The 27,829-nt window shown below is 35.0% G+C and overlaps 1 long non-coding RNA gene across 1 annotated transcript in view; it reads right to left on the bottom strand.

Moving 5' to 3' along the window:
• Window positions 1–12,348: 12,348 nt before the first annotated feature.
• The window catches only part of LOC123380402, a 72,337-nt gene continuing 56,856 nt past the window's right edge, over window positions 12,349–27,829 (bottom strand). Inside the window, exon 3 of the long non-coding RNA XR_006586110.1 lies at window positions 12,349–12,424. This is a non-coding gene — a long non-coding RNA (uncharacterized LOC123380402). The remainder of the gene's footprint in view (window positions 12,425–27,829) is intronic.

Below are 27,829 nucleotides of genomic sequence, written 5' to 3'. Positions count from 1 at the left end.
TATTACCTGTTTCCTTTATTCTTTCCTCTGATGATTTAATCTAACCACATCAACAGTGCCTGACACATATTGTATACTCATTAAAGACATGTTGAGGGGGGTGACCAATATATGACTTGGGAACCTAAGCAGGAGAAGTTGCCTTGATATCACTGAGGCAGATGTTAGATACTAGTAGATCGTGAAGAAATAAGAGATGAAGAAATTGAAACAGCTTATGATTAGAAGAAGCAGGCCTGGATGAGAAGCAATATGAAGGAATTAAAACAAGATATGTGTTTTCCTTTTTTTATTTTTTTTTAATTTTTTTCAATGTTTTTATTTATTTTTGGGACAGAGAGAGACAGAGCATGAACGGGGAGGGGCAGAGAGAGAGGGAGACACAGAATCGGAAGCAGACTCCAGGCTCCGAGCCATCAGCCCAGAGCCTGACGCGGGGCTCGAACTCACGGACCGCGAGATCGTGACCTGGCTGAAGTCGGACGCTTAACCGACTGCGCTACCCAGGCGCCCCTGTGTTTTCCTTTTTTTAAAAGAAAGTAAAATATTTGATAATTGTAAATTGAAGAAAACAATCATCAGATACATCAGATATACAGATGGTATCTAATGAAACCATGTTTCAGAGGTTATTTGAGAAAACCAAAGGCTCAAGTAAAGAACCTGCCCTCAAACAGGAACAAAACTTATATTTCTTCAGAAGTAAAATGGGTAGAAATAAATATATATTTATAGATTCAGAATCAGGACTTGGAAAAAATCCAGTTTATTTCACTGTTATTAGTTAATGGAGGTTTTACGATAGGGATAGTGAGAAGGGAAGGAAGAGAGTAGGGTAACTGAGCATGTTAAGGGTTTGCTGCTTAGGGTAGAGAAAAAGGCTAAAAAGTAATGCCTGTTACAAAGATCAGTCGCGCAGAGTTACATGATGATCACTTAGCAAGGTGTGGCTTTCTGCATTGCTGGAATGATGCTGAGTCTGGGTTTGCTTAGCAAGTACAGCAATAGAACAGAAATGGTTCAGGAGATCAAATATTGAGTCCACACTAAATGGAGAGTTGCTAAAGCCGGAGTAAAACTTATCAACTATCTCCAGGACTGGAGTCAAAAATAGAAGGAATAAGCGATTTCACTTAGAGCCTGAGATATTACAGTTTAAAATACCTTGAGTGGATTAATTAAGAGGGACAATATTGTCCAGGTTATGGCCATACATGTGTGTGATTAAAGAGGGTTGGAGGTGAAGAGGAACAAGAGTTAAGAAGAATAAGAAAGCACTGTGAGAATGGTGTTGGTTTATCGTTTATAAGAGAGTCGTTTTATCATGCATCCTGATCTCAGGATAGGTCTATTCTATGACTGTTTTTCCATTTTAAATATCAGTAAGCTTTAATTTATACTCCAATGGTTCCCAGTTTGAATGAAGAACTATTAGATAAACCTATATACAGGATGTATCACTAGAGATAGATGCCAAATTCTTAACGTTTGAGAGTATCAGTGAGTCAACAAACCACAGTAGTGAGGAGGAGTAGGCAGGTAAATAGTGCAAGGGATACAGACATACACACTTCAGATTAGCATAATTTCTTCTTTACATAAATCTTCCTAAAAGTGTGGTGAAAATATTTCTTTGTATTTAATATATGTCCCTCGTAAATCTATCTCAACACTTTATTCAAAACCAAGTAAATCATTCCTAAACCATCCAGGACTTTAAATATGAAAAAGCAGATATAGTGACCACTGTGGTTCTATTTCTTTAAGCTAAGCATCCTCAATTCTGTCCAGTGATTTCCATTTAAATAATTTTTAATTGTTTACTGCCTTGATCATTTTTAAAAGGTTGTGATCAAAAATAAATACAATGCTTTGTCTTGTCTGATGAATGAAGACTAAAATGGGTTATAATAGCTTTTACTGAATGTTACGATTCCTACTTACAAAGCTCACATATAAATTCATTTTGGGTGCTCTTTTGGTTTTGATTTGTTTTGTTTTTTGCTGCCATAATACAGTTCTAGTCCACCATTTTATTGGTTTGGCTAACTCTCATAGAGTTAGTTTTGTATCTCCCTAGAGTTTCAGACTCATATAGTTGACTCCTTTTTTGATAGCTCAACTGGACTGTTGACAAAGTATATTAGAAGGGCCCAAATAGAATTCTTTTTTTAACTTTAAAAAATTGATGTATAATTAACATCCAGTGTTACATTAGTTTCTGGTGTACAATATAATGATTTAACAATCCTATACATTATTCATTGCTCATCACTATAAATTTATTCTTAATCCCCTCTGTTTCACCCATCCTCCCACCCACCTGCCCTCTGGTAACCACCAATTTATTCTCTGTATTCAAGAGTCTGCGTTTGTCTCTTTTTTGATTTTTTTGTCCATTTGTTTCTTAACTTCCACACATGAGTGAAATCAAATAAGCATTTGTTTTTCTGTGTCTAACTTATTTCACTTAGCTTTAAATCCCCTAGGTCCATCTATGTTGTTGCAAATGGCAAAATCTCATTCTTTTTTATGGCTGAGTAATATTCCATTGTACGTATGTATACATGTGTAAGCATGTATGTGTATATGTATATATGTGTACGTATGTATGTATATATGTGTACGTATGTATATGTGTTTGTGTGTTACCACATCTTTTTTTATCTATCCATTGACAGACATTTGAGTTGCTTCCATATCTTGGCTATTATAAATAATACTGCTATAAATATAGGGGTACATATATCTTTGAATTTATGCTCTCATTTTCTTTGAGTAAATACCCATTAGTGGAATTACTGGACCATGTGGTAATTTTATTTTTAATTTTTTGAGGAACTTCCATACTGGTTTTCACAGTGGCTGCATTTACATTACTACCACCAGTGCATGAGGGTTTGTTTTTCTTCACATTCTTACCAACACTTGTTATTTCTTGTCGTTTTCATTCTAGACATTCTGATAGGTGTTAGATGATACATCATTGTGGTTTGGGTTAGTATCTCTCTGATTAGTGATGTTGAGAATCTTCTCAAGTGTCTGTTTGCCATCTATCTGTATGTCTCATTTGGAAAAATGTCTATTCAGATCTTCTGCTCATTTTTAATTCTATTTATTTATTTTTTTGGTGGTGTTGTATAAATTCCTTATATATTTTGGATATTAACTTCTTATCAGATATATCATTTGCAAACATCTTTTCCATTCAATAAGTTGGCTTTTAATTTTGTTGATGGTTTCCTTCACTGTGCAAAAAGCTTTTTATTTTGATGTGGTCCCACCCAATAGTTTATTTTGGCTTTTGTTTCCCTTGAATAAAGAGACATATCTCGAAAAATGTTTCTATGGCCAATGTCAAAGAAATCACTGCCTATGTTTTTTTGGCAGTTTTATGGTTTCAGGTCTCATATTTAAGTTTTAGTCCATTTGGAGTTTAATTTTTGTATATGGTATAAAAAAAGTGGTCCAGCTTCATTCTTTTGCATGTAGCTGTTTCGTTTTTCCAGCACCATTTACTGAAGAGACTCTTCTGTCTATTGTATATTCTTGCCACCTTTGTTGTACATTTATTGACCATATAAGAGTGAGCTTATTTTGGGGGTCTCTAATTTGATTCGTTGATCTATGTGTCTATTTTTGTGCCAGTACCATACTGTTTTGATTACCACAGCTTTGTGGTATATCTTGAAATCTGGGATTGTGATACCTCTAGCTTTATTCTTCTTTATCAAGATTGCTTTGACTATTTGGGGTCTTTTGTGGTTCCAAAATAAATCTTAATATATTTGTTCTGGTTTTGTGAAAAATGCTGTTGATTTTTTATATGGGTTGTGTTAAGTCTGTGGATTGCTTTGAGTAGGAATGGAAATTCTAACAATGTTGTTTTTTCCAAATTAAACAGAATTTTTGATCCAACTGAAAAATAAAATCAAAACTCAATTATTTCTCTCTTTCTTCATTGTTACAATCCTTCTTCAAGATGGTATCAGTTCTTGCATATCTTACAACAAATACCATTACCTGTCCCTTATCCTTCCAATTTCTGTGTTTGTCTGTGCTCTAATAGACACAATGTAAAACAACATTTTGGAAAAAAATATATCATTTGTCAGTGGTTTCTACTGTAGTCATGAAAAAATAGAAACTCTTTCTCATGCCTTTTAGTCCCTACATAAAATTGCCTACCTCCCCAACTTTATCACATCCCACTCTTTCTTTTTACTTCACCCTTTTTTGGCCAAAGTTATGTCATATTCATGCGTACTTTACAGTCTTCACACTTTATTCCGCCTAAAATGTACTCTGCTAGATATTCACATCATTGGTTTCAATAAGAATATCAATATTTCAGATAATTATATTATGACCACTGAATCCCAAGTGGCACTTTCACCTCACTATCCATTATAATAGGCCGTTTTATTTTTTTCCTCGCACTTGCTACAATCAAAAATATTTTCTTGTGTGTGTGTGTGTGTGTGTGTGTGTGTGCATGTGTGTGTGTGTGTGTGGGGGGGGTTATTAGACTCTGCCTTCTGGCCAGAATAAAAGCCCCATAAAACCAGGATATTATCTTTATTGTTAATCTGTATTCCCAGTATCTACAATGTGTCTGGGATGAAGTAGCTGTTTTAGTCAATATTTAGGAGAATATGCATTATTTTTACATAGAGAGAATGCCTGAAACATTCAAAGTTTCTGACAATTGCAGAACTCTGGTAGAAGATTACCATTTTTTATCATGTTTCTTTAAAAGAAAGTGGAAAACAAGTTGGATTTCCCCCTGATATTTAGTGGAAGTGGGATTAAGTAACCTAGCATAAATAACAAATCTGCTTCTTAGTATTCGAAATGGATTTATAACTCATTTAAATCTTTGTAGGTTTATGAGAAAAGCACAAATATGAGATTTATGAAGAGGTTTTCCTATTAAAATCAACAAGGATTAGAGATAGCAGTATTCTAAAGAGCTTAGGTAGGACATGGTTTTGGGATTTCTCCACTTGGAAGACCTCTGAGCATTCCTTAATATATTTGATCAGGGATCAAGAATTAAGTAGATATGTTACACAAAGATTGACCCAAGTCTTTTACCATGGACTAAATAGCTCAGTAATTATATTAATGGAACCTAACATCCTATAGTAATTAAATTTAGTATACATATTTATATTTTCTTATTTATATGATTCTTAAAAGTTTATCTTTGCCAAACCTATTTAATTACCCTGTTTTTTTCTTTTTCTGCTTCTTGTTCATTTGTATATCAGGTGTGTGGAATCAGGTTAATCATATTTGGTTCATAGCACAATCATCATCAACATGTGGAAGCACGTTTTTCTTCTGTTATTGCTGTTATCTGTGTAAAAGTTCTTTTTTTTTAAATAATGTTTATTTTTAGAGAGATAGAGAAACATAATGTGAACAGGGGAGGAGCAGAGAGAGAGACACAGAATCTGAGGCAGGCTCCAGGCTCTGAGCTGTCAGCACAGAGCCCTATGCAGGGCTTGAATCACAAACTGTGAGATCATGACCTGAGCCTAAATTGCACACTTAACCGACTGAGCCACCCACACGTGTCCCTGTGTAAGAGTTCTATAGTTGATAATGCCTTTTATTTTACCAGTGGATATCTTGAAACATTTTTATAAAGCCTTTCCTGTGTATGTGTATGCACATATGTACGTATGCGTATGTGTGTACATGCGTTAGAAATAAGTAAAATGTTCTCTTCCTTTGAAAATTATTATTAATCTCTCATCTTTATTATCCAAAATTGATCAATGATATTAGGAAACTCAGTATGTATATATAAGGGATGAGAAATCACAGACAGGATTATGAAAGCAGGATTTCTAAGTTTCTTCATTATATTGCAGTTGAGTCTGTCAAATCAAGAAAAATCTTTCTTCCTTTTCCCTTCCTTTCTTCTTTTCTCCCTCACTTTCTTTTTTTCCCTTTTTCTCTTTCTTTTCTCCCCTCTTCCCTTCCTATTTTATTGAGCTATAACTGATATAACACATTGTGTAAGTTTAAGGTACACGAACTGTTGATTTGATACATTTATATATTACAATATGGTTACTATCATGGTATTAGCTAACATCTCTATCAGGTCACATAATTATAATCTCTTCTTTGTGGTGAGAACAATTAAGTCTTTTAGCAGCCTTGTAGTTTATAATACAGTATTATTGACTATAATCACTATTCTGTGCATTAGTTCTCCAGATTTTATTTATCTACTAGTTGCAAATTTACACTTTTAAACATCTCCTCAATTCCCCCACCCCGTAGCCATTCTACTCTGTTTTTACAAACTTTTTTTTCCTTCAGATTCCACATGTGAGATCACACAGGATTTACTCTTTGTCTGTCTAACTTTTCTTACTTAGCCTACTGCCCTCAAGGTCCATCCATGTTGTAAATGGCAAGATGTCCATCTTTCTCTTAGCTCAATAATACTCCATTTTATATATACTTACCATGTCTTCTTTATTCATTTATTCATTGATGAACATTTAGGTTTTTTTCACAATTGGGCTAGTATGAATGATGCTTCAGGTAAACATGGGAGTGCAGATATATTTTCAATAACCTATTCTAATTTCCTTTGGAAAGATACTTGGAAGTGGGATTGTTGGATCATATGGTAGTTCTAGTTTTTTGTTTTGTTTTGTTTTGTTTTGTTTTTTAGGAATCATCATACTGTGTTCCATAGTGGTTGAACCAATTTACATTCTCACCAACAGTCCACAAGGGCTCCCTTTGCTCCACACTGTACCAACAACACTTATTAGGTCTTTTCTTCTTGATGATAACCATTCTAACAGATGTAAGACAATATCCAATTGCGTTTTTGTCTAGCTCATTGATACCTTAATGTTCCACCTTTATTCAGCTATTTAGCCCTTTCTACTAGGGTTACATCACTTCTGCAACAAATTACTACACACTTAGTGATTAAAGGAATGCAAATTATCTTAGAGTATGTAGTTTAGAGAGTCTAACAATATCTCATTTGATTAAAGTCAAGGTGCCTTCACAGCTGTATTCCTTTCTGGAGTCTCTAAGGAAGAATCTGTTTTCTCTTCCTTCTTTCAGTTTCCAGAGGCCACTTACATTATTTGGCTAATGATCATCTTTAATCTTCAAAGCCAGCAAAAGTGGATAGAATCATTAGAATCACTGTTTTTCTCTGACCTCTTACATTGTAACATCTTTCTCTCTGACTTTCTTTTCTGCTTTCCTCTTCCACTTAAGGACCGTTGCAATTATAATTATACCACCAGATAATCCAGTATAATCTCTCCATTTCAAGGTATGTTCTCTTAACCACATATTGCAAGGTTTCTATAGCCATTTGAAATAGCACATTCAAATGTGCATGAGACTGCGGCATGGAGATCTTTTGAGGGTATTTACCACATCCAATCAGTGAAAGTTTTATTTCAGATATTTACTATTTTGGTCTGAGAATTTTCACTTGTATTTGTATTATTTTATTAATTTTAGCAATCTCTGCTGCAACTTCCTATATTTTCATTTATTATAGGCATATTTTCCTTTTTATTGATAATCAGAGTTTTGATTGCTTTAAAATTTTTATCTGTGAATTCCAATACCTGTGGTTAATCTCTGTATGCTGTGCCTTTCCATTTTAGGGATGATTATGTTTGCTACTTCTTCATATGTTGGGTAATTTTAAAATGATTCCTGGACATTTTGAATGGTACATTTTTAGAGACTCTGGATTTTGTTATATTTCTCCAAACAATATTGATTTTTTTATGTATTGGTTTTATTTTGGCTGAAAATTAACTTGATTGTACTTAAACAATAATCTTTGTCTACTGGACAAAAACTCAAAATTCAGTACAGTGATTTTAACCTCTGTTATGTCACTTAAGAGTGTGCTCTGTGCATGTGGTACATGGGTCAAACAATGATATGAGCATACATTATATACATAATTTGCCATTTCTCCCCTCTTGTTTGTTAACTTTTTAGGGTTCCTCCATCACTTTAAAGCAGAGTTGTTTGTCCCAAATTCTATTCTCTGGTTTTTCAAGGCAAAATTACTGCAGTTTTTCTGTGAGAGTTTTATTTGCCTCTTAGGCTGAATGATCAAGTGAACAGATACCTTATTCAGGGCCATTCCCTTCTTCAAAGTGTCATTCCTTCTTCCAAATGTTTACTCTCCATCTGTTAAAATCTCCAAGTCTCCCTCCCTCCTTCTATGCCTCATCCCTCTTCCTCCTCCTCTTCCTTCCTCCTCCTACTTCCCCCACCCCTCCTCCTCCTCTTCATCTTCTTCTCTTATTTTGTCTGTTGGTGTTTGTAATATCCTGCACAGGATATATAGTTCTTCAGGAAGGTTGGTATAAGAGTAAACTTTTAAAAAAAGTGTCTAAGAAATGTTGGAAGTTTGTCTTTATACATTTTATGCTCAGAGTTTGCATTTTTCTTATTTTCAAGTTAATTCCCATTGAAATTTAAAAGAGTTTGCAAGGAAGCATCTTTTCTGCTCAAAGCCTAACTGAAAATAGATTTTCATTTCATAATATGTTGAAACATTTTTAAAGACATCATCAAACAGAGACTGTAATGGCTCAATTCATGTCTGATGTTCTTTTTGTTAGATACTAATCCTGGTATAAATAGAATCTACTTTACTCACTCATTTATTTATTCATTCATTCACTTAACTAATATTTATTCAGCTCCATGTGCAACATATTTTTTGAGTGATGAAAATATAAAAGTGACCAACAAATGGCATAGCCACTATAGCTTAAAAGAAAAGAATAATGTTCAATGGATTTGACACACACACACACACACACACACACACACACACACACACACATTTCCAATAGGATAAAAGATATGAAGCAGAGGGCCATGCTTATAAGAAAACATATATTAGATTGAAATAATTTATGTATGGAGGCTAGGGTAGGCTTTCCTGAGGAAGTCACTATTGAACTAAGGTTTGACAAAAAGTAAGATTCAGTTAAACAAAGATTGGATACAGTGGACGAGTACAGAGAGAAAATTTCAGGCAAGCAAAATAGCTTGGAGTGTTCAAGATGGAATTGAAAGAGGTCAGAATAGGTGGAGCAGAGAGCATGAGAGTATAATGCAGAGAGAGAGTATAATGTTAAATGACACTTAGGAGGTAGATGGAGATCAGATGATCCAGGTTCTGTGGGCCAAGCTATATCTTGGTCTTTGTCCTTAGAGCAAAGAATATCAACATAGTCCTCGTTGTTAGCTTTCACAACATTCACAGGCTGACAGTATGTTTTTCTTGTGTTTTCAGATAATTAAGAATAAGTCCTTCATATAATCATATCTATATTCCAACTCACAGGAATATTACTATCATGAACAATAAAATAGAAAAAAGAATATAAAATTCTGCCTGGAAAACAAAACAGAGGAAAATATGTGAGCATGTGTTTTATTTAGTAAATTATATTTATTTATTAATATTCATGGAAGGATGGCTAATAGTTTGCTGGAGTATTCTACATATACAATGTCTGTGTAAAAAATTGTATTTAAAGCATCCTGATTAAACACATGTCTGAGCATAATTATAGCATATCTAGAAGAAACTGAGTGACTGCAATATTTTTCAAAATCACAGTTTATGAACTCACTGGGGCATGGTCATGTCTTTTTCAATCTTGTAAGAAATATAAATTATGCTCATCGTTTTAGTGGGGTCTCAGAGGGGTAATCACATAGTTATACATGAGCAAACTTGAACCTATTACAAACAGTATTTAGCAGTGTATCCATTATTTCTGAAATGCTAGCTTATATACATAAAAATTACCAATATTCATATTTAAGGAAAATCAATAGAATTTATGATTAATGTAGTCTAATACCTCAAACTCATCCAGATACTTCTCTTAAGTCTGAGGGAAATGTGTACCATTGATAAGTATCAGACCAAATCCAGCTGTATTTAATCCCATTTCAATCTATCATCAAGAAAATATTGACTATTTTTTTCCTCAGTCATGCAGCTGTCAACTATCCAACTATGGTCTAGATTTACATTATAGTTTTATTTCCTACCTATTCATTTTCATCTAAAACACTTGTTCCATGAAACAGCTTTTGCTATCTGAAAAAGGAAAGCAGGATGTGTGGTCTCATCAAATCTGCCATGAACGTTCGTGGGCACAACAAATAATATTTGCTAAATCCAAGGGAATACATTTCTACCTGAAGAAGTGGCAAAATTACTATACATTCATGTGTGTGATTAATGTAATGCTTACTATTCCAGTGAAAAGATTTTCATCGTGTGCCAGTAGTTATAAGAATCCTCCCCCCACCCCAGGAACCTATCACAAGTTCAAATACCTGCAAAGCTTGTGTGTTCACTTGGAAAGTAGGCCAAGTTACAAAAGCCCCTGAATGGTTGCATAGTCTTTAAGGAAAATTTAAAGAGGCTTTGTAAGCAGTAGCAGAAAGGACATATCCATGAGAATAAAGAAGAATGTAGTGAAAATTAAATCCAAATATAATGGTTCAACAAAATAAATTAAAAAAAAGTATTTTTCTCATAAAACATTTCTTGGCGACTGGTCATGTTGATGGGACCACTCTCTTCTATGTTGTTTTGAAGGAATCCTAACTCCTTCTGTCTCATAGCTCAACCATCCTATAGGATATCAATTTTAATTGGAGCCAGTCATTGCATAAGGAAAGAGATCATAGAAGAGGCATATGGACTTCTTAAAAGCCTGGCTTCGGAGATACCAAATCAGTTCCATTCACTTTCTATTGGTAAGAACCAATCATATGAATACCCCATAACTGTGAGGAAACTGGAAAATATAGTCTTGTCTAAGTATTGATTTCAAAGCACAGTTCTATATTATGGGGAGGAGAAAAGATTTTGGTAGATAGCTTATCTCTGGCACAGAGAAATGTTTCTATTCAATTGTTCTGCATATAAGAGGGTATTATGTTTGTTTGTTTATTGGATTTGCTTTTTTTCCTGGCCAACTAGGTATGTGTGAAGCTCTCAAAGGCTAAGTAATGTATGCTAGTAATTATAGTTTGGAATAAACCTATAAGAAACAAAAGCCAACACATAGAGCTCAGATTGCTAAACAAAGGAAGAAATTATAACACAATATCCCACATCAACCTAGAAAAAATAAAGCATGGATTTTTGTGAATAAGGTTATTTGGTATTAGGGTTTGAGATTAATGTAGCATTTCCAATAATGATATAATTAAATATTTTTATTACTTTACTACATTTTTATAAAGGCTCATTATTTTACTATGTAAATATGAATACTGCTCTATATTTTCCATATTCTGGGAAATTTCAGTAAAAAGAAATATGCCCCAAGCAATTATACATGAAATTAATTATCTTCAGAAAGTAAATGCAAAATCTAGTTTAACATAGTTGCCACAGAGTATAACTAACTAAAATAGTTTTATTTTTAAAAGTTTTTTTAATGTGTTGTGATTTTTGAGAGAGACAGAGCACAAACAGAGGAAGGGCAGAGACAGAGAGGGAGACACAGAATCCGAAGCAGGCTCCAAGCTCTGAGCCGTTAGCACAGAGCCTGATGTAGGACTCGGACCCAGAGACCTGTGAGATCATGACCTGAGCCAGTCAGATGCTTAACCAACTGAGCCACCCGGTGCCCCCAAATAGTTTTAAAATTAGAAATGCTTTGTAATGTCCTCTGCCCTACTCTTCTAATCTTATTTCCACCAGCAAAAATAGTGAGTAAATTCATAGATTATTTCGAACAATAAACACCTTTATTCCATGAGCTAAGAGACGGAGGAGGGTTTGTTTGCATCTCTGGACTCGGGTTTTCCTCACATAGAACTCTAGTCACATGCACAAAGCCATCTGCTCAGCCACACCAGTCAGGCTTCAATACCTAAAGCTTTTCTTGCTACTCTTAGTCATCCAGAAAGTCAACGATCTTGGTTATCTTTTTCCTTTCACCATATTTTTTTCTTGGATTTTATTTTACCTCTCTTTGTTTAAAGTTTCACCTTACTCAAATGTAATACCTTTCTAATGACCTAAAGGCAGTGTTCAGAGAGACTCTTTTATCTGCAGGTACAGTGCAGGTACAGTGTGCTGTTGATGAGCACAATGAAGATCTTTATGAAATGACTTGTAAATTATGTCCATGGTCCCAGTTTTGTGAGTATGTTTTTGGAACCCCCAGATCCCTGCTCCAGGGCAGGCTCAGAACATAGTGCTTTAATACATCACTGCCATGGACTGTCGACATGAAGGAAGGACCCAACTTATATTTTCGGGAGGGCATCGCAGCACATACCTTAATTGCTTGTGGTGGAGACTTCTCTTGTGTCCTTCTTGTGGTGCTTGGAAGATGTCCACTGCTCAGTTCTAGATGAAAAGAAAAATTTGAGGGGTGCCTGTGTGGCTCAGCTGGTTAAGCAGCCAAGCCATGATTTTGGCTCAGGTCATGATCTCATGGTTCATGAGATCAAGCCCCATGTCAGGCTCTGTGCTGACAGTGCACAGCCTGCTTAGGACTCTCTTTCTCTGCCCCTCCCTGCTCATGTGCGCCCTCTCTTGTCTGTCTCAAAGTTAATAAGCATTTAAAAAAATTAAACAAACAACAATTTGACTAACAATGACAGCTATTTTTACTGTCATGTGTCTACCATCTTGCACTCACCTAGAATAAACCTAAAAGTTCATGGAGACATTTATGTTTTCCTATAAAATTTTATTTCAGGGTTTTATAGTCTGCAAATATCGTATTGGTAGATTGAAGGGTAAGTGTTGTTTTAAAGGATAAATGAGAAAGATGGAAATCATAGAGTACTACATGTTCATTAATTATCACTTTATGGCACTAAATGGAACATAGATTTATATATAAATTTAACCATTTTTAATGATATTTTACCCTTCTGTATAAACCAAAGGAGGCTGTGGCTGCTATTTCTTATTCAAAGTCCTGTACATGTTAGTGATGAAAATGTGATCAATCCAATAGCCTAAGTTCAAAACTGAGTTCTTCAACTTATTTGTTGTATGTTCTTGTGTAAATTACTTTTCTTCTCTTTTTTCTCTGTTTCCCTATCTATAAATGCAGGTAATAATAACAATAGCACATAACTCTTGGTTCAAGTGAAGATTGAATATATTCATACATATAAGAAACCCAGAAGTATGCAAAGAACATAATAAACTTTATATGTTATTATTGTTGCTTTGGCTAATAGTTTTATTAAAGTCAAAGCTATACGAGGAAGTTTTACATCTGCTTAAACAACAAAAATATAAAACCAGTGAATATTTATAAAAATAGACATTAACCATATGTAGTAATGAAAATATTCTCCCGATTTATTAAAAAAAATAACACATTGCCAGTGGAAGTATAAAAGTCTACCACTTTCCATCTTGAAAATATTCAAAAAAGTAGCACAATAAAGGCATATGTGGAATTAGTGCAACATATCCAACAATAAGGTGAAGGACAAATGATCTCTTTAAATAAAATGCAAAACACACATTTTATAGATGGTAACATGTAAGTAGGTATAAGACAGTCTATTAATCAGTCTCTGAGATTTCACATGTAACTAACATTTGCTTACTTCTTCCATATTCTAACATTCAGCACTATCAGGTTTTGGTTATAGGAACTTAAGCAAGAAACTTTCATTTAGAGATGATTTTCCTACAGTTAAGTAGACATTTCCATAACCTTTTATTATTTCAATGCTAAATGTGTGTAAGAGTCCCAGGATCAATAGGCCTCTGAGGACAGAAGCCACCATTAAAGACAGCAAATAAAATGAGTAGAAGCAAAGAAACTCAGATGAAATAAGCAAGTGTAAAAAGAGTTGGAAATTTATCTTAAAAGGTAATATTCTGAGAAGGGAATCAAACATAAGATGCTATAAAAAGGGAAACTCAGAAAATTAAAGGAACTAAGGAATTTAAAAGTAATATAAATTTTAAAAAATCAAAATTTCAATATAAGGTAGAAAAGTAAACAGGTAAAGAAATTCCCTTCTAAGTAAAAAACAACCAGAGGACAGTAGTAGAGAAAGTATAAAGAAATTGAGAATACAGGAATTCAAACATACACCTGACTGAAATTTTATAAAGAATATTTCAAAAGTTAAAATTGAAAGTTGTCACAGAAATAAGGTAAAAATTATCCTCAGCATTAACTTGAATGAATGAATATATATACTCAGCATATAGATGAACAAAATGTCTCCTTATGGCATGTAATTGTTAAAAGAGAGAGATAGAGACAGAGAGAGATGACAGAGAAAGAGAGAAAGAGAGAAAGAGAGAGAGAGATGAAAAGCTTTAACAATGAGGGGGGAAAAAGGTGTTGATCACAAAAATTTTTGCATGTAAGAATCCTAACAGCAACAATGGGAGCTAGAAGGAAATAAACAAATGTGTCAAAATTTTGAGGCACAATTAATTTCAATCTCGAGTTATGTACCTACATGAAATAATTCATCAATTTTGAAAGTAGAATAAAGACATTTTTACATAAGCAAGTCTCCAAAAATTTCATATCTGTGACCTCTTTGTTAGGTTGGTGACTTCCACAAAAATCAGTGTTTACACCTAGGAAAAGGAAAATGTGTAATGTTGAAAAGGGAGCATTTGACAAAGGCAAATGATAAGGAGACTCCTCAGAATGGAGATTAAAGGAAATAGCAAGAGAACTGGGGCATCTTGGCATGCATAATTGGTCCAGAGCTGAGCAAGAAAACAAAAGATTTCACAGGAGGGGGAAGAAAGTGCACATAGTAAACAGGATAATGGAGAGGGTTTTTAGTTTAGGACACTATAGTGAGAGGCTCTTTGAAGGGAACAGTGTGAAAAATTAACAATAGGTACATGAAGAAGTGAACATAAATAAGAGGTGATTGATTCCAGAGAAAATGAAAAAGTTGTAGGACTAACGAAAATGTAAATGTATGCATGGTGAGTTACTTGAACTCAAAGTAAATGATATGTTCATGGCCATAATATCTTATATGCTAAATATCAATTTGACCAAAAATTATGATGTAACTGTATTGGGTAGAAGCAGGAGAGGGAAAGCAGTGAGATCTAGTAATGTATGTGAACTGATTAAACCATAATAAGTCAAGAGATCACATTCGCCAACATTAAACAAAATAGCAAGATAAGAATTACCATTAAAAAGTGGAGGTAAATACAAGATGAAACAAATATAATAATCAAGGCTTAAGTGTTTGATTTCACTAACATTGAATTAGAATTTGTTTATTTTTTTATTTTTATTTTTTTACCTTTTAAACTTGATGCATGGTTTAGTTAAAAAAAATATCTAATTTTTTTTTACTTTCTCCTTGGTAATTGGCTTAAAGAAAAGCAGACCTTCCATTTCTCGATAGTTCCAAGCCGAGCACTGTCAAACTTGCTTTCTATTCTGGGTCTTAGTTAATTATCCCCTCTATGGGATGTGGAATAAGTGAACACTAGCAGCTTCTCCAAATGTGGCTAAGAAACCATGCAGAGAGTCATTGCCTTGACAGGAGGGATAAAGAACGAAGGCAAATCACTTCCAAGTTGTCGGGGACCTGAATTAGAACTGGAACAGATTTTTAAAGTATGAGCCAAGGAGCTTTGTGGATTTCTAGCTTGGGGTTGACAGATCAGAGTGGTCAGTTCCCATTTATTTCCATCAGTGTTTATTGCTTATGGCCAGAAGAGAAAAAAGAAAGAAAATATCAAATAATTGATTGAAAATTGTCTAAAATATATTTCAAAGTTTATACAGATAACAGATGTCAGCAAACTATAACCTGTCAGCCAAATCTCGCCCACTGGTCATTTATGTATGGCCATTTACATTTTCAAATGGTTGAAAAAAATGCAGAAGAAGAGTATTTCATAATACAAGAAAATTATTTGAAATTCAAACTTCAGTATCCATAAAGTTTTATTGGAACATAGGCATTTCCAATCATTTTCATATTGTCTCTGGCTACTCTTGCATCCAACACACGCTCGAGCAGTTGCCAGGGAGACCGTAAGGCCCCAAAGCCTAAAACAGCAACTATCTGCCCCTCTACAAAAGAAGTATGCTGACCCCTGCACTGTAAGAACATGCATCTCACTGAGATATATAACCTCTTAATCTCTTCCACACATATTTCACAAGAGGAATCTGAGCACTATTGATCTACAGTGAAGTTACTGAATGAGTTCTGAAAATAAGTTGCAACAAGCCTTAAATCTTAGTTTCAATACTCACTGTCATTTGATAAGTCTAATTGACAATGTGAAAGCTCACCCAGAACAGACAGTTAGTTAGATATCTTAGTTAGATACCTTAGATTTTGGAGATGGTTAAGGCTTTACTTTTTCTGGACAAATTCAGCTGCCCAGGAACTAGAGATCTGTGTGAGCTGGCAGGCTCAGAGTGTTTTGGTGGACTATGGAAAGACTCAGGCAAGAAGAGGAACACCTTGAGAAGCAAGGTTATAAAAACAACCACTTTGTTGGGTGGATGTCCTGGGTAATTGGTCAATGGGCCATTCGTACATACTAGCTTCTTCCAAATGGAGGAAGTGACTATTCAATTGGTGATTAAAAATAAGCAAACAGGAATTGAACTGAGGAAGGATCCCATGAAAGATGTGGGCCTTAGAGACTCTGAACTTCTCTGTTACTTTCATGCAGTCATTTGAAAGATGGCCAAGGAGTCAAATAATCCAAATTGAAGCAACACTGTGACAAAGTGCTCTTCCAGAGGAGCAAGGCTCATGTTGAAGTATAAAATGGCTATTTTAGTTGTCTTATGTTCAATAATGCTGAGTGGCCCTGATAAAGATCCTTTCAGATTATCATAACCTCTCAGTGGGATCATTTTTCATCTTTAAAAAAATGTATTAGTTATTCCCAACTCAAGCCAGCATCTCCTTCTTCTTCGTAGACATGAAAGAAAAGCGAGGAGACAACCCACCAGGAGAGCTTCACAGTTGTGCAGAAACTGGACATGCACAAAAAGAGAAGTCAACATAGTAGAGGATGACTGTTTATCAACTGTTGCTGGAAGCCTCAATGAACAGTCTATATAATCTGCTTCCTCTGACAAACATCTGTTGGATGTCTCAAAACTAAGTCCTTCCTCATTAAACCACAGGTCATGTCTAGTATAGGATGCCTCATGTGAAGTAACTACACAACTAACATTGCCTTCAGCTGTCTAGCACACAGATCCCAGGCACTAACTCCCTACCCCCTCACCCCCCTGCATCCAATAGTTGTAAATCTGGAGACCATGCCACCCGGAAAACAAAACTTCATAAGGGAAGGGTATGGTGTTTGCTAGGAAGACAAACACACATGCGTACATACACATATTAGTTTGTTTATTCATCCAGCAGATGTTTTTTGAGTACCACTAGGTAACAGATACCATAAGAATTTCAAAGTGGAGGCACATCTAGTGGGTACAATTAATTAAAGAGGTGTTATCGACTCAGATAAAGAGGAAAGCATTTTGGCATCTCTTCTGTTGTGATCTCGGCTGTCAGTTCTGTAACCACATTTCCTGATTGTAACTATACAAATCCTGAAGTAAGAGGAATTGGAATTCCAGAGGAAAAAATATAGCAAAATTAAAATAGTTAAATTTAAAATTTCTCAATATATGAAGACCAAGATTTCAATAAATACATTTATATAGAACCATGAGCAGAAATTTATTGTGAAGAGATTTTGAAAATATCCCTCAGCAGGCAAAAAGAAGATGTATTTCATATTTGCAGGATGAAGAAAGTTAATATGCTCATAAAATTACAGTGATTATTTTCTTCAGAATTTCTGTATGCTGGTTTATTCTACATTACTCTGATATATAAAGGCCTGAGTTGTTTTATAGATGTCTAACATCATATTATATTTCTATCAGAAGCTCTGTGAGTTTCAAACATTTTTACATACATCTATATATATCAATATACAGTTCCATTAACACTCACAACTTCATTGTAGTTTGCTCCTATACTCATTTTAAAGCAAGCTCACTCTTACTTTTTAATTTTAACTAAAATGTATCGGACATAAATATTGTGATGCCTGAGTTTTAAGGTTTTCATTTACTTAAATCATGTTGATTATTTTCTTAATTTTAACTTTTAAGGTCTTTTAGTTTTTTGATGTGGACTATAAAGTCAAAATTATTTTTCCTCTCCTAAAGTGATTTTTTCTCTTAAAAGATAAGTTTATCATATTCGTCATTTATGTTTCTGCATATTTTCTGTGTATTTCTCTTGTTATTAAATATTACTTTTGCCTTTTACAATTTAAGAGCTATAAATTCTGCTTTCTAATAAAAGGGATGGTATATATAAATAATAGTTACATATATTTTTAACTTTGCATGTCCCGAAGGAAACATTAACAACTGACATTCTTAAATAAAATAGGAAAACATTCCATATTCTTCCTACCCCTCTTCTCAAACCCTTTGAAAATCATTTTCTCTCAATCTTTTTCTCTCTCCTTGGAGTGGGGGGAAGAGTCTTAATCTTTACTTTTAGTCTGTAAAGATTAAATGCTTCTTTTTATTGTTTTTTTTTCTTTTTTGAAGCCATAATATTATAAATTATTTAGAATTGATTATATTTCTGGGGCTCCTGGGTGGCTTATCCAGTTAAGCTTCCGGCTTCAGCTCAGGTCATGATCTCATGGTTTGAGCCCCACGATGGACTCTGGGCTGACAGCTCAGAGCCTGGAGCCCGCTTTGGGATTCTGTGTCTCCCTCTCTCTCTGCCCATCCCCTCCTCCTACTCTGTCTCTCTCTCTCAAAAAGAAACATTAAAAAAATTATAGATTGATTTCATTTCTAAATTCACTGACTTCTCTAAATTGCTTTGCCATTTATGTTTCCATTATTGAGATGTACTTTTCTGTTGGGTGGCTTAACTCTTCAATTGACTTTTTAGTAATCAAAGGCACAGTATTCCTTAAATCCCTTTAAATTTTGTTTCTATTTGCTCAATCATGAATAATAACTTATCTTAGTATAGAATTCATCTCAATCTTTCCTTCTTCAGAAATCTACAGACCCTGTTCCTTTGACTTCTGCATCTAATACTCCCAAGGAGAAAGACAAGGATGGTGTGACTTTGTGTTTTTTGTTTGCTGTTGTTTTTCTGTTTTGTTTTGTTGCTTTTTAGGTGACCAGATTCATCTGAAATGGTCTCTGGATTTTGTTTGTTTGTTTGTTTGTTTCTGTATTTTTAAAGTTTCTTTCTAAACTTTAAGTTTGGCAACTTTACCAAGTTTATCTATCTATCTATTATCTATCCATCTGCCTATCTGATCTATCATCTACCTACAGTTTTTCTCTTTCCTTTTTGCCTTTCTCGGAATAATTTTTTTTTTAATGTTTATTTATTATTTTGAGAGAGAGACAGAATGCAAGAGGCAGAGAGAAGGAGACACAGAATCAGAAGCAGGCTCCAGGCTCTGAGCTGTTAGCACAGGGCCTGATGCTGGGCTTGAACTCATGGACTGCGAGATCATGTCCTGAGCCAAAGACCGATGCTTAACTGACTGAGACATTTAAACTCATGGTCATTCAAATCAGGAAAGGCTGATAAAATTTGGATTTGCTGTTTTTGTTGTTAGCAATTCTCTTGATCAGGTACACCAACAATCTCTATATTTTCCTTTGGTTATGTTCCTAAATTATAATTTTGTTTTATGCTTCTAAATAATTTGTATTTTTCCCCTCAAACATTGGTGAGATGTTTTCCTCAAACAGGTTCCCAATTTCTGTGATTTGTTTTGGTGATTTAATTCTGCTCCCTGCTGTTCTTGATCATATTTCCAAACAGTACAATAGCATCCCCACCTTAATTCCTCTCATAAATTCTCTTTTCATTGCATTCTATTACTTTATCACTCCTTGTTTTTAAGAATACACTTTTTTCTTGGAGAATTCCTGAGAGAATGACTCATTTTAGTCTGCAATTTCATTTTATTCCTGTTGTAATGCATCCAAGACATGTTATTCATCTCTCCACTGTCTGACATTTCCTGTTTCCCATTTTTCTTTGCTGCATTTGAAAAGGAACTATTGGAGATTGACTTTTGTTGCTGTGTTTTTCCTTCAGTTTACTTATCTTGGAGGACATGTGGTTCTATCTGTGGCTAATCTTTTATCTAAAATATTGTTATTGGACTTGCATTTTTTTCTTCTTGTTTATGTGGGTAATTTTGGATATTTCTTATAGAAATTATAAGTGGGTAATCTCTGTGTTGATATTTTGTATATTGCATTTGGTACTTGGAAGGTCTAGAATTGGAGGGAAGAGAGGAAATTTGGGTTAAATGAAAACCAATACACTGGGTAACTGTCTTGTAGAATGATTGTCTCTGTGTTTCTCTAAATTTCATGAAATTTTATACTATACCAAGTATGGAAACTCTTTGATTATGATGTAACCTTCATTAACATTTTTTTCCACAGAATTTAGTTCTCACAAGGCTTGTGTCCTTATTTAGAAGTTCTTGTGTCCTTGATCTCTGTCAGCTTGCATGGTACCGTCGATGTGAACATCAGCAGAGTCCTAAGCCCTATTTTTCCTTTAAAAAAACAGGAAAAAAAAACTATATTGGGGCACCTGGGTGGCTCAGTTGGTTAAGCATCCAACTCTTGGTTTCTGCTCAGGCCATGATCTCATGGTTTCATGAGTTCAAGCCCCACATCAGTCTCCATGCTGACAGTGCAGAGCCTGCTTGGGATTCTCTGTCTCCCTCTCTCTTCCCCTCCCCCATTCCCAAAGTATCCATCTCTTTCAAAATAAATTTAAAAAAACAAAAGAAAATTATCAAACAAAAAAAATTAAAAAAACAATATGGAATGAATTTCAAGACAAAGAAGAAGCTAAATACCAGTCACGGTTTACTGATTTTCCCAGTTATTCTATTTTCAATAAAATATCACTCAACTTATAGACATGGAAATATTTTCATCTTTCTGTTTCAGAGAAACATCTTTCTTCCTACACTAGGTTCAATATAATATGAAATAACAATGTTAAATGGAAACAGAACAGAAAGTTATTTTCTCTAACTAGACATGTACTTCAAAGTAGGGAAATTATTCTTGTCTTTTCATGATATTACCTGGTTTAGAAATGATCAAACATGCTTTCTAATCATACATTGATCACTTTTTTAGTTATAGTTTCACTAGTCATACACTCTTTATTATATGGTATTAATATAAAGGGTAAGTGCCTGGGGGGCTCAGTCAGTTAAGCATCCAACTCTTGATTTCAGCTCAGGTCATGATCCCACTGTGGTGAGATCGAGCCCTGCATCAGGCCCTGCACTGTGCGTGGAATCTGCTTAATATTCTCTCTCTCCCTCTCCCTCTGCCCTTTCCCCACTTGTGCTTTCTCTCAAAAATTAAATTAAAAAAGATATATATAAGGAGCAAATTCGAATATTTTCAAAAACAAATTTGTATTAACAAGTTGGAAACTATGTAATCATATTAAGTTTTTATAATAAAGTAAAATATTCCTTTCTCAAAGTTTTTTTTTTAATTTTTTATTTATTTATTTTTTTACTGTTTATTTATTTTTGAGAGACTGAGAGACAGAGCATGAGTTGGGGAGGGGCAGAGAGCGAGGGAGACAGAATCTAAAGCAGACTCCAGGCTCTGTGCTCTCAGCACAGATCCCGATGTGGGGTTCAAACTCATGAGCCATGAGATCATGACCTGAGCTGAAAACAGATACTTAACTGACTGAGCCACCCACATGCCCCTCCTTTCTCAAAAAGTTATGATGTTTATCAGTTACATTTGTTTATTTTAATTTTTATTTCCTGAGTAATTGAAAGGAATCACCATTACAAGTACAGAGTCTGAAAGGGTTGCTGGATTTTGTATGTAGTTGGAATTAATATATTTTGGAACATGGGTGTGGAAGACAATGATCAAATAAGCAAACTATAATTTTTGATAGAGAACCATGCTGTGAAGAGTAATAAAATTGAGATTGAGAAGCTAGTGGAGTTTTAGAAAGGAAACCTCTGATGAGGTCACAATTTATCTGAGGTTTTGTCAGTAGATATTTGGATTCACATCTTTGGTACATAAGTGCCTGTGAAATGTGGTCTTTAATACACAAACTTTGCAGATCATTGGATCATCGCAATTAAGAGAACTTAAAATGGACCCATCAAACTCAATTTTAAGTTCCATAGCCATTTGCATCACCCCTTACAAAGGAAAGTAAAACTTGAGAGCTTGACTGAACTGTAAAAGGAGATGCTTATTATAAATACAACCAATTGTAATCTTACTGTTTAATTTTGCTAATGGTATCATAAGTAAATCTTAAAATAGAGATACTTTATGGAAATAAAGTAAACTAAAATTTGTTTTCAGATAGAAACAAAAGTATTTTCTGGTGCCTGGGTAGCTCAGTCAGTTCAATGTCTGACTTTTGATTTCAGCTCAGGTCATGGTCTCATGGTTCATGGGATAGAGCATCTCATTGGGCTCTGCACTGACAGTGTGGAGCCTGCTTGAGATTTTCTCTCTCCCTTTCTCTTTCTGTACCCCTCCCTTGCTCTCTCTCTCTCTCTCTCTCTCTCTCTCAAAAATAATGATAATAAAAATAAAATAAAAATAAACTTAAAAAAAGTATTTTCCTCTAGAATAATTACTAGAATAATGGCCCCCAAAGATGCTTAATTTCTAATCCCCGTACCTGTGAATATATTACCTTACATGGAAAAAAAATACAGATTTGGTTAAGAACTTTGAGATCTTCCTGAATTACCTACCTGGGCCTAGTCTAATCATATGGGTCTTGAAATGAAAAAAAAAATTTTCCCAGATGTAGTGAGGAGATGTGACTATGGAAAAATAATCAAGAGGTGCAACATTGCTGAAGATGGAGGTAAAAGGTAAGGGGCTGTGTGTGAAGGTATGTGGGAAGCTAGAAAAGGCAAGGACACAGATTCTCCCCTGGAGGCCCCAGAAGGGAATACAGCTATGGAGACATCTTGTGAGAGCTGTGAGACCTGTGACCCACTTGTGGCCTAAAGGGCTGTAAGATAACACTTTTGTGTCATTAGAAACCACTCAACGTGTTTTAATTTTTCGCAGGAGCTATAGAAAATGAATGCACCTGGTAAAACTTCCAAATGAAGAACCAGATGCAAGACTTCGGCTCAAACACAATAAGAACTAAAAAAAGTCAAGGGTTGTCCTGTAGCTATTCCAGACAGCTATCATTTCTAGCTCCTGCTCTGTCCTCAGCTACATTCTTCAGGACGTTTTGAGGTAAGAAGTTTGATGTCCACACGTGCTTGGAAGAAGAACATGGAAGGCCCAGACTGCATGCAGATGATTTCAGGGGAGAGGGGACATCGGACTGGGCAGGATGGATGACACAGATATTTCAGTCATAGGGCTATTCTTGGGGCTGCCCCAGATAGGGGGCTTATCTTGGAAGAGACACATCCATGTGGTGAAATTGTTATAAACATTTGGCAATATATACCAGCACCTGCTCCTGTCTTCTATAAGATTTGTTACGTAGCTGCAAAGATAGCTCATCTCCGGGCCTCATTCCTCCAAGAGAGGAAGCTAGATATGAGACATGTTTTTCATGTGTATTTTGGCAAAGTGGTGTTTTTTTTTTTCCTCCCCTCTTTCATTACTGATGGCAGTAAGTATCCTGCCAACACTCCCAGCAGTTTGGCCTTGCCTCTAACCCATACTCCAAACTACAGGATAGACTTAGTTGTGTACTTCATATTCTGGCTCACATCCTTCAGCACAGCACCTTGAGTTGTACTAGAAAAACTACAGGTTGGGGCGCCTGGGTGGCTCAGTCGGTTAAGCGTCTGACTTCGGCTCAGGTCATGATCTCACAGTTCCTGAGTTGGAGCCCCTACTGCGCTTTGTGCGGACACCTAGAGCCTGTTCCAGTTCTGTGTCTCCCTCTCTCTCTGCCCCTCCTCTGCTCACACTCTGTCTCTCTTTGTCTCTCAAAAAATAAATAAACGTTAAAAAATTTAAAAAAAGATTGCTCGGAAAATCCTTTTACATCACGTTTCTTATACTGTACTGCAAATAACAGATGCTGTTTAATGATTACAATATAATAAAGTTTTGGGTTTTCTTCTAAATAATGCCTCCTGATTTTTGGTTGTTTTTAAGTGTACTACAGGTAAGGGGATTTTTAAGAATTACTTTTAAAATAACCATCTTTTCCAGAAATTCCGGGAAGCTTGCTAAATTGTGCCTGTAATCGAAAAAGAAGCACCTTCTGTACAGTGAAAACTTCCCAAGTTATCCAAACCTTTTACCATGTCCATTGGAAAGGGTGGAAATATCTAGATTGTGGATATGCAGAAATCATTAATGAATACATAATTGGGTCAACATAATAAACAGGATGAACTAAAATTTAGGCACCAAAATAAAATGTAAAGAATGACAAAATGATGGGACTAGCATATCTGCTCTGTGATATACCTGAAGCTTGATCAAGATTTAAATGATCTCTTATATGTAGACTTAACTAAGAAATAACTACAGGGCACCTGGTGGCTCAGCAGTTAAGTCTCCGACTCTTGGTTATGGCTCAGGTAATGATGTCACACTTCGTGAGATCAAGCCCCACGTCAGGCTCTGTGCTGACGGCACGGAGCCTGTTTGAAAATCTCTCTCTGCCTCTGTCTCTGCCTCTAACCTGCTCGTGCTCATTCTCTGTCTCTCTCAAAATAATTAAAATATTAAAAAGTTAAAAAGTAAAATAAACAATTACATTTTTGGTATTTTCATGCTTCCTACCATTCTACTTTTAGTCACACTGGGCATACGTATTTTAGATCATTTTTAAATGTAAAAAATACTCTAAAACATTATGTAAAACACCACAGTTCTGCAAATAAGATCATGTTCTGCATGTGCCCTGGATAAATATGAAGCGTCTCGTGCATTTTACCATGTAAAGCTGCTGAAATGGGTATTATTGCCCCTGACACAAACACCTTAATGAAATTCCAATATAGGTTCAAGTGAAATAAACATTATACCCTTCCCCCACCTCCCCTCAAAAAAACTGTCTAAAATAATAGCTGCATTTCTAAAAACAGAAGATTATTTTCATCAGGTTTCACTGGTGATTAACACAACATGTTGCGGGGAGCACGTCTGTTTCAAATCCCACCCTTGTGTATAGAATTTGACACCAGATGGTTTCATACTAACAAGGAATTAACAATTTGTGGGTTGTTAATTGTTCCATTATAAAAGTACTCTTGTGAAGTAAATAAGAAATACATTTCCATGGCATACAGCTGTAACTGTAGAATCCAACAAAATGTGAATACAAGTTTCAGTAATTGCAGAAATGTGAGGGAAAAGTCCTGGTGCTGCATCGTTTTTATAAATCACTGTTTTTTGTTTTCATCCTTTTCCTTCTTGGATTTTTTAAAAATTATCGTCAGTACCACCATAACTTAAATATAAACTAGATGTTAATAAATGCAATACAGTATTTTATTGAATTTATCCCCTTGCCTATTTGAAGTGTCATCAATTTTTACTCTCTGATATGCAGCTATCTTGTTTTTATTTGATGACACTGCGAACACTAGGCATTCCGCCTGACAATTGTGACAGAGACAAGGGTCTAATGCCAAAGATTTTAAGAACATGATGATTTTTATTATAATTACTTTTTATAAGAAAATGCATATGTTTACAGGAACTAGAACCCTTAATGAAAGGCTAGGAGAGTGCTCAAAAGTTTTTGTTTCAAGATCTTTCTGTACTCTTAAGATTGAGGACCACAAAGAAATTTGTCTTATGACTTATGCCTTTTATAATTTTCCGTATGAGAAATTAAAACAGAGATTGAACATATCAACTGATTTATTTTAAAAAATCAAGATTAACCCATTACATGCTGACCCAAATAATGGACCATTCTAAAAATATATTTTCCAAACCAAAAACAGTTGGTAAGAGGAGTAGTATTTTCCCACATTTTTGCAAATCTCTTACATATTTGGTTTATTAGAGGCTAGCTAGCTGGATTCTCATATATAGTCTTCTGCATTCAATCTGTTACAATATGTTGTTTTGGTTGAAGTATATGAAGAAAATTCAGCTTCACATAAAACTGTAGTTGGAAAAGAGAGAGGTATTTTAATAATGTCAAAGATAAAACTAACTTGAGACAAAATTAGTGAAGCCTGTTTCTTCATGAGCTTGCGGCCTTAAAAGAACCCATCTGTGACTATGCTCCTTTCAGCAGAGTTCAAATTTGTTTCAAGGAAGGATCAGTTTGTGAAGGAAATGGAGATCCTGAGAGAGTCTCTGATTGGCAGGTGATCTATTAGATGGAATTTCTAGAAGCACTGAAAACTTTCTACTTGGTCTTCAATTACATTTTCCTCACCTTGGTTGGTTGCAAGTGGACAGATGAGCAATTTGGAGATATTTCAAAAGAGAAAAAAGTTGTTCAATCTTTAGAGCAAAGAGTTCTCTATAGCCAACTATTCTGGAACAAGTAGGGGTTGATAGAATACCTGTTTTTAGTCAAAACATGATGTTCTTTATGACAGGCATTTCTCAATAATACCTTTAGGTGATGCTAGATACTCTTCTTTGATACTACACCAAAACTCCACAAAAGGTAGTTTCTTAAAGTTTAATTGCAATCTGTGATCTGCAAACATATCAGTAAACTCTTCATCTTCTAGTACATTAAAATTCATTGGTCTATCTTGCATTTAAATGGATATATTACCTGCATATGATTTTGCAAGCTGTACATTTGCCAACTGGAAAATATTGGCTCACTGAATTGCAAACCTTCCAAACATCAATACATTTAATTATAAACAATTTTTTAAATGTGTCCATTTACATAATCACTGACCTTGTCAGAACAGACTACAAGTACTGGAAGTCTGTCAAGCTTATAATAATGAATACACGTTTTCCAAAATTTTGATTTGCACAAAAATTCAAATTTTATCACTGGCAACATATACTTTTAGCTATTTTACTTTGAGTGGAACAGTCATTTTGTTCATTTTCTAGAAAATATCAGCCATGTACCCAAGTCTGAGTGACAATAATAAGATTGTAAGCTATTCTTTAAAATAAAAATGCTGGGGCACTTGGATGGCTGAGTTGGTTGAGTGTCTGACTCTTGGTTTCAGCTCAGGTCATGATCTCAAGGTTTTGTGAGTTTAAGCCCCATATCAGGCTCCGTTCTGTCATCACAGAGCTTGCTTGAGATTCTCTCTCTTCCTCTCTCTGCCCTTCTCCTACTCACACTGTCTCTGTCTCTCCCAAGATTAAAAAAAAAAAAAAAAGTTAAAGTCCTACTTAAAATACTTTTTTTTTTTAATTTTTTTTTCAACGTTTATTTATTTTTGGGACAGAGAGAGACAGAGCATGAACGGGGGAGGGGCAGAGAGAGAGGGAGCCACAGAATCAGAAACAGGCTCCAGGCTCCGAGCCATCAGCCCAGAGCCTGACGCGGGGCTCGAACTCACGGACCGCGAGATCGTGACCTGGCTGAAGTCGGACGCTTAACCGACTGGGCCACCCAGGCGCCCCTAAAATACTTTTTTAAAATAAAATAAAATAAAATAAAATAAAAATGCTGTTCAAAGAGGGAAAAGTTGTCTAGTTCAGCTTGAAGCTCCATCACTCGAGTGCTTTCTTCATAACTTCTAATTTTATAATACATAATGTTAAAAAGACAT

Source organism: Felis catus, chromosome A1, assembly GCF_018350175.1.
Source record: "Felis catus isolate Fca126 chromosome A1, F.catus_Fca126_mat1.0, whole genome shotgun sequence".
Taxonomy (NCBI): domain Eukaryota; kingdom Metazoa; phylum Chordata; class Mammalia; order Carnivora; family Felidae; genus Felis; species Felis catus.
This window is presented reverse-complemented; position numbering and strand designations above follow the sequence as displayed.